This window comes from Balaenoptera musculus, chromosome 16 (genome assembly GCF_009873245.2).
Source record: "Balaenoptera musculus isolate JJ_BM4_2016_0621 chromosome 16, mBalMus1.pri.v3, whole genome shotgun sequence".
Classification (NCBI taxonomy): Eukaryota; Metazoa; Chordata; class Mammalia; order Artiodactyla; family Balaenopteridae; genus Balaenoptera; species Balaenoptera musculus.
In genome coordinates, this window is record NC_045800.1 from 62,382,220 (window position 1) to 62,390,363 (window position 8,144).

At 38.9% G+C, this 8,144-nt stretch overlaps 1 protein-coding gene across 5 annotated transcripts in view; it reads left to right on the forward strand.

Annotated features, from left to right (window-relative positions):
• Positions 1-1,393, forward strand: part of ASCC1 (activating signal cointegrator 1 complex subunit 1) — a 181,940-nt gene extending 180,547 nt beyond the window's left edge. For 3 of the 5 annotated variants that reach the window (XM_036828958.1, XM_036828957.1, XM_036828959.1), the window contains one exon: positions 614-673. The gene's annotated coding sequence lies outside the window, so the exon portion shown is untranslated. Of the gene's footprint in view, positions 1-613 lie in introns of all 5 variants that reach the window. The other 2 variants (XM_036828961.1, XM_036828960.1) reach the window with 1 other exon arrangement.
• Positions 1,394-8,144: the final 6,751 nt, after the last annotated feature.

The following is an 8,144-nucleotide window of genomic DNA, read 5'->3' on the forward strand; positions in this document are numbered from 1 at the left end:
ACCTAATATTTACCATCTTAAGCCATTTTCAAATATACAGTTTGGTAGTGTTAGGTATATTCATATTGTTGTGAAATATCTCTAGAACTTCTTCATCTTGCAAATCTGAAACTCTGTACCCATTTAAGCAACTCTTCTTCCCCCCCACCCCCCAGGCCCCTGGCAACCACCATTCCACTTTCTCTTTCTATGGATTTGAATACTTGAGATACCTCATATAAGTGGAATCATACAGTATTTGTCTTTTGTGACTGGCTTATTCTACTTAGCATAATGTCCTCAAGGTTCATTCATTTTGTAGCATGTGTCAGGACTTCCTTCCTTTTTAAGGCTGAGTAATATTCCATCGATGTATATACACTCATCCCTCGGTTTCCCTTGGTTTCAGTACCTCCCTTGGTATCTGTGGATTCTCAAGTCCCTTATATAAAATGGCATAATATTTGCATATAACCTATGCATACCCTCCTGTATACTTTAAATCATCTCTAAGTTATTTATAATACCAAATACAATGTAAATGCCATGTAAATATTTGCTGGCACACAATAAATTCAAGTTTTCCTTTCTGTAACTTTCTGTAATTTTTTTTCTGAATATTTTTGGTCTGCAGTTGGTTGACTCCACGGATGTGGAACCCATGGATGTGGAGGGACGACTGAACCACATTTTGTTCATCCAGTCTTCCGTCGATGGACACTTGGGTTCCTTCCACCTCTTGGCTATTGTGAATAATGCCCTATGAACATGGGTGTACAAATATCTGAGACCCTGCTTTCAATTCCTTAACTACTTAGAATTTAAACTTTAGCAAAATAACTGGTAAAGTTTTTACCTTTTACTTTGATCTGTCCTTTTTCTTCTGAAGTTGGTACCTTTTATATTTCTTAGATTCCTGTTCCTTCACCCTACCCTAACCCTCGCCTTCCCATGCCACTGATGGAGCTGCAGTATTGTACCTCTTTTCTGTTTACTTCTCAGGGCAGCAGCAATCAAAACAATGGTGATATCAGCAGGACTATGCAGAGTTCCCTGGGAGAGTGTCAGCCACAGGAGGCACTCATTCCTTCCTTGCTGCAGACCAGCAAAGGGAGGGAGCTCCCAGCACAGGTTTGCCCCACCCATGAGTCCTGCCACACTCTCTGCTGGGGAGCTCCAGCCTCACTGTTTCCTCTCATCTCTACCCCCTCACAGCCTTTCTCCCTCCATGGCCTCTCTCTTTCCTTCATTCCTTAGTCTTAATCTTGATTCTTACTTTCTATTTGAGAAGTATGATTCTGAATCCCGTGTGTTAATAAGGCCACGACATGGTAAGGGCTGTATATAACACTCAGAGATTTGTTATCAATGTGACTGCACAGATCGTTTGTGAATAAATGAATTTCTAAAGTAACTGTGTTTTTCTTTTAGTATTATTATATAGTTTCAGTTTGGCCCCCTTAGTCAGTGTGTGTTGGGATACATTGCTGCCATCACTTATTCAGTAGCATAGCATATTTTTCATCCAGGAATTACGTATTGGTGCCTGCAGGGTTGCTTTTTCCCCAGAAAGCTTTCTACTGGTAATATTCATTTTTTTATTTAAGTTGAGCTTTTACCTCACTCACCTCTGATTGTTAAGTGGCATATGGGAATGAGTGCTCCCAGAGGTAGTACTGAATAGCAGAGTCGACTGAAATTCAGTGCCCGCATCTCTTCTTGGTCCTGCTTCTGTCTTACTGATTTCTTTCTGACAGCTGCCGTTGGGCAACCTTGACCAGGAAGTAAAGATGTCTTCTTTTGAGTATCAGAGGTATGACTTATGTTTTTAGGAAAAAAATTTTTATCTTTGGAGAATGTAACTTTATATATCAAATGCTAAATTCTTAACAGAATTAGAAATTCTGTTATTTAGTATTTAGAGGTAACTATGCGTTTAAGGACTTATCATACTGTTAAGTAATTTTTCACAAGTTATTTGTCTTTTTCACTCTCATTCTCTCATGCTTGTAAAGTGGAGTTTTCCAGCAGCTATGTGGTATGGTGACATCATCACTCTGATGGTTAATAGAGTGTGTGCTTATGTATTTTTGTTTGTTTTGTAAGTTTGTAGGTATTGGTAGAATTAGAAAAAAAAATTTTATGTTTTAAGTTTTCTTTTAGAAGCCAATAGACAAATTTTTGAGACAATGTAGCTCTAAAGAAAGTACACTTTAAATTACTGTTGTAGAAGGGGGAGTAGCAGGTAGTTTTGATGTAGAACTTTTCGAAAAGAGCAACAGTGTTAGCAAATAATTTTTGATGGAGCTAAAAGAATTTTTCAAGATTCCAGGTCCCCTTTCACCAAACTGTAATGGGGTCAAGGATGGAGGATTTACTTCTGTGCTTATAATCCTGTCTCCCTTAGTATTACCACTTTGCAGTTCATTCTGCACTGAAATAGAGTTAAATTGCACCTAACATCCCTCCAGTTGGCTTTTGAGGCACTGAATTCACCTTCAACTCCTCTAAGAGGAGAAGGGGAAAAAAATCTCTCACCATGATTATTACACAAGATCTGTGTTATTATATAAGGAACTTTGTTATGGAGAATAATATTGGTGTTTTTTTGAAGGGGCACAATGAGTTACCCCCAAATGAACTCCATACCCTTGGTAGAAACATGATAAATGTTTCTTATAATGGTTATTTACTTATTTTTGGCTGTGCGGGTCTTCATTGCTGCACGTAGGCTTTTCTCTAGTTGCGGCGAGCGGGAGCTACTCTTTGTTGCGGTGCACGGGCTTCTCATTGCGGTGGCTTCTCTTGTTGCGGAGCATGGGCTCTAGGCACGCGGGCTTCAGTAGTTGCAGCACGCGACTCAGTGGTTGTGGCACACGCGCCCCAGAGCGTGTGGGCTTCAGTAGTTGCAGTGCGTTGGCTCAGTAGTTGCAGTGTGCAGGCTTCAGTAGTTGTGGGGCATGGGCTCAGTAGTTGCAGCTCGTGGGCTCTAGAGCGCAGGCTCAGTAGTTGTGGTGCACGTGCTTAGTTGCCCCATGTCATGTGGGGATCTTCCGGACCAGGGTTTGAAACCCGTGTCCCCTGCATTGGCGGATTCTTAACCACTGGACCACCAGGGAAGTCCTATAATGGGTTATTTTTTAAGTGAACTTCAGAGTTTACTAAATTGGACACTGATGAGAATCCAGCTTCATAATGACACAAAGCTTGGTTCAGGTTTGCTCTTGCACTGTGTGCTTTTCCTGGTGCCAAAGAGAACCTGATGGTACCAGAGGGGTATTGAGTTAAGGAACACCTCTCAGATTCTGTCTTGATGCTTACAGGGAGACGGATAGCAAAACCCAAGGATGCTATAGGTGAGAAAAGGGACTGCTGTTGTGGTTGTTTATCAGTAACTTTTTTGTTGTTATTAATAAAATAATCTCTTAAACAAAGGTAAATTAAGATTACTGTGTGAAAAATCATCAAGCTATCTACTTTGTCTTATGCTTTTTCCAGTGTTATGCTTCAATTTAAATATTTGTTTAAAAAATAAATTTTCCTCATCCAGAGGTTACTACTTCCTATGCATTTAAGCACATGTATCATTTGCTAACTAATTTTTCACAAATGATAACAGCTAATATTAGCAGAATGCCACATTTGTCATTTATTGTGAATAATGTGTATTTATCATTAAATCTTTACAAGCCCACTTAGTTGGTTTTATCATTAACCTCATTTTAGAAACTGAAGTTTAACAAGGTAAGAATTTGCCTGAGGTCATAAAGCTTGTATCTGTGGTCTTAAAATGTGGTCTTTGTACCCCTCAGAGTCCCTGAGATCCTTGGAGAGGTGGGAAGGTCCTACTATTTTCATAAAAAATTTAAGGCATAATTTAGCCTTTTTCACTCTGATTCTCTCCTGAGTGTACAGTGGAGTTTTCCAGAGGCTATGTGATATGGTACATCATCACACTGATGGTTAATAGAATATATGTTTGTATATTTTTGTGTTTTCTAGAATTTTGTAAGTTGGTAGGTTTAGGTTATAGAATCATGTTTTTAGAGGTAAACTCAGTTTGCTCTCAGTACTTCTGCTGTGCTTTACTAGCTACTTCCCATTATAGCTACTATTATGGGCTGAATTGTGTCCCTGAGAATTCATGTGTTGAAGCCCTCACCCCCTAGTACCTGAGAACGTGACTGTTTGGAGATAAGGCCTTTAAAGAGGTGATTAAGTTAAAATAAGGCTGAGGCTGTTAGGGTGGGCCCTAAGCCAGTCTGACTGATGTCCTTATAAGTAGAGGAAATTTGGACACACAAAGAAACATTGGACCCCTGACTACTGAGATCAGCTCCCTGGGTCTGTCTCCAAAAAAGATTGGTTGATGATATTGCCTAGTAACTGGTGATTGGAAGGGTCCGAGAATGACAGTGAAACTGACCAATTCAGAACAGACAGGGCCAGACTGAGGAAGTTCCTTCTGCCTCTGCCCTGATCATCAAAGCCTTCAAGGAATGGCCAAGAGACAGAAAGAAGCAGAACATTAAGCACAGTGGACATACAATTTTTGATGAGATTGTCAACATTGCCCAACAGATGTGGCACTTATTTTTAGCTCAAGAACTATCTGGAACCATTAAAGAGGTCCCAGGGACTGCCCAGTCTGTGGACTGCAGTGTTGATGGCTGCCACCCTCACGACATCGTGGATGACATCAACAGTGGTGCAGTGGAATGCCCAGCTAGTTAAGGACAGCAAAGGAAAATATTTCAATAAAGGATCATTTGACAACCAAAAAAGAAAGAAAGAAAAACATCAGATATGTGCATGCACAGAGGAAAGACCATGTATGACAGCAAGAAGGCAGCCATCTGCAAGCCAGGAGGAGACAGGAGAAACCAAGTCTACCAACACCTTTGTTTTCTTTTTTTTTGGCCTTGCTTTGCTGCTTGTGGGATCTTAGTTCCCCAACCAGGGATTGAACCCAGGCCCTCGGCAGTGAAAGCAGGGAGTCTTAACCACTGAACCACCAGGGAATTCCCAAGTCTGCCAACACTTTAATCTTGGACTTCTAGCCTCCAGAATTTATTGAGAAAATAAATGCTGTTGTTTAAGCCACCCAGTCTGTGGTATTTTGTTATGGCAGCCCTAACAAACTAACACACTTGCTATAATGCAGAAGGTAATCTACCTTTCTTCTGAGCCAGACATTAAAGAGATTTGCCAAAGTGTAAAACAGTAACAATACTACTACTCTTATTAATTTGATGTGTGGAGGGGTGGGGAATATAATTTTTTTTCATAAAATATGTTATTTTGTTAATATGGGTTAGGTATTGTTATTTTTAAATACACTTTTTTTTAATTAAGTTTTTTTTAATCACTAAATTTTTATTGATAGACTTTACAACAATAATCCCTTATTTAGATAACCACATTTACACTCCCAATAAATTCCACACCACTGTCAGTTCTTCCCCATGTCCAAATAAAAACAAAATTCCTTGAAGCTCTCATCAATTTCACAGGACATTGCTGAAACAAATGTTAGAGCCAGAATAGTTATAAAAATTAACTGTATATTTAATTAATTGTGCCCAAGTTAGTAAGTTGTCTGCGTAAAATGCAGCTTTAGTTTAAAAATAGACTATTCTTACTTGTCAGTAACGCAGGCTCAGAAAGATGGATTTTCTTGTGTAGGCAAGACATTTTACCATAGCTAGCTAGCTGGCTGGGGTCTGCTGGCCAACTGAGCCCTGGGCTTCTGATCAAGCAGGAAGGCCTCCTCTTCCAAAGACCTAATCACTTGATGCTAACAAAGCAAAAAAAAAAAAGTAGGCAAACTTGCAAACCCTTGAGAATGAGAATTACAATAGATATTAGAGTCTACCAAGATATTAAAGAAACCCTGGGTTTCAATTCAGATTTACTGATTCCAACAAAGTTGTTTTCAAGTTTGTAGGTGGTTCATCATTTCACTCTCTTGACCATTTCACTGCTTGTTTGCAAACTCTTTTGAGGCAAAGATTGAAATCACTGTACTTTTTACAAACTGTTGACAGTTCTTGTAAAACCTTTTTCTCCCAAGACAAATTCTAAAATTTATTGGCTAAAGGGATATTTGCGTGTTATCAATGATCTATCAAATCCTGACCTCAGGATCATCTTCTGCAACAAGCCTCCCTTCATTATTTGGGAGAGAAATTTCCATTTAAGCATGTATCTTCCTTTAATTAAGTTTTTTTAAAAAGATTTTTTAGAGCAGTTTTAGGTTCACAGAAAAATTGAGAGGCAGGCTTAGTTTTATTTTCAAGTACAGTATATCAATGTCTATATATCTCACATAAACAAATACAAAAGTTCTTTGGGATCCTCAGTAATCTTTCAGTGTACAGGACTCCTGAGACCAGAAAGTTTGAGAACTGCTGCACTATACTGTCACTTCCTACCAAATGGGATCAAGTGATACATGGTTTTCTATAATGAGCTTTTCTTACCCAGTAATATGTAGTGGATCACATTAGTTGTCAGTAGATACAGATCTACATTATTTTTAATGTCTGTACCATAGCCTGTTGTATGTATTATAATTTAACTAGTTGATCCCTAACTAATGGACCTTGATTTGGTTTCCAGGTTTGGCTATTATAAATAATTCTGGATTGAACATCTTTGTGTGTTTGTCTTTTTATGTCTGTGAGGTCATCTAGAAATGAGATTAAATGGTTTTAAGATGTGGTTAAATTTAAGTTTCTTATTTGGAAACTGAGGTTCCTTCCTCCATTTTGTATTGCTAAATATTAAATACAAACAGAAGAAAAGCATGAAACATGTACCATTTATCAGATACACCCAGGAGCTTTGGGGCCCCTTTCATTTGAAAAGGCTGACCTGCCAGTAAGTCCCTCAAAATTTAGGAAAACCTTTTCTTCTTTATAAACAGTAGTTATTGTCCATTTTCTACAGCTCTTTTCTCCCTCATCTGGAAATTTGGATTTTCCCTCCTAAATAGCTTTGCTATTGGATTAACTAACAGTCCTGGACTGTTATTGATTTGCTTTAAGCCCAGGGCTAATATTGACCCAGCTTGAAGGTGCTACAGAAGGCGGGTCCCATTGGAGGAGTATGGGAAACATTTTGACCTTCAGGGGTCTGGAAAGAGCTATTGTCTTATAGATGGGCATCTTGTTAGTGCCTTTCCAAACTCTTTATTGGGCAACTGTAGTCATTTCAGAAGACCAGGGACTTCATAAGATAGTATTAGAATGGGAGAGCTATGACATCTAGGATCTACCTCCTCAGTGTCTTGGAGACATGTAATTAGGTTTGCTAAAAGACGAGGATTGAAATGGAAAAAGTTGGCAAATGTTAGTACGTATTCAGAACTATGGGACATCATAGCCACCTCTTCCCAACCTGAGGGAAGAAGACCTAACATTACAAAAATGTTCACTATGCCCAGGCACTTAGTATGTAATTTTGCATGGGTTTCACAGCAATCTTCTGAGATGGGTGGTATCATCATTAATTTATAGATAGAAGATAGATTAGGTATTTTGCCCAAGAACCCAGCTAGTAAGAGGGATTCCATCCCCAGTCTATATGACAATAGATTGCTCTTCCATTATACACTGTGGCTGTGTACAACTGGGCAAGGCAAGCCAGCTTTATTTACTGTGAGATGAAGACATCAATGGCCAGGGCCTCATTGCAGCACCGCCTCTAAATCTGACTGCAAAGAAAAAGAAAACATGGAAAGGGAGCTGTTGTTTTCTGTTTTCCCAAGGGACCCCAACCCAAGCCATTGATGCATTCAGAATTCCCAGGCAAGCCAGACTCAGGGTGACTATGAACCTTTCAACCTGTGTTTCTTTCCTACTGATTAAGATCATGTTATTCATTGCCTTTGATTTTTAATTTTTTTTAACATCACAGCAGCCAAGTTTTTTGTTTGTTTGTTTTTTTAAATAAAAACACAATCTAGGGCTTGGGTCCCAAAAGTTTAATATGTTTTGTCCTGTCAGATTATCTGTTTCCTCTTCAACTTATTTGTGATGTAAACCTCACCCCATTTCTGCTCTGATCCTGGGACTGTGCCCAGAAATGTGTATGTCAACACATTTCTAAAGGCAATGATAAGGATCACAATTTTAACAAAAACTTAAACACCTCAAACAAAC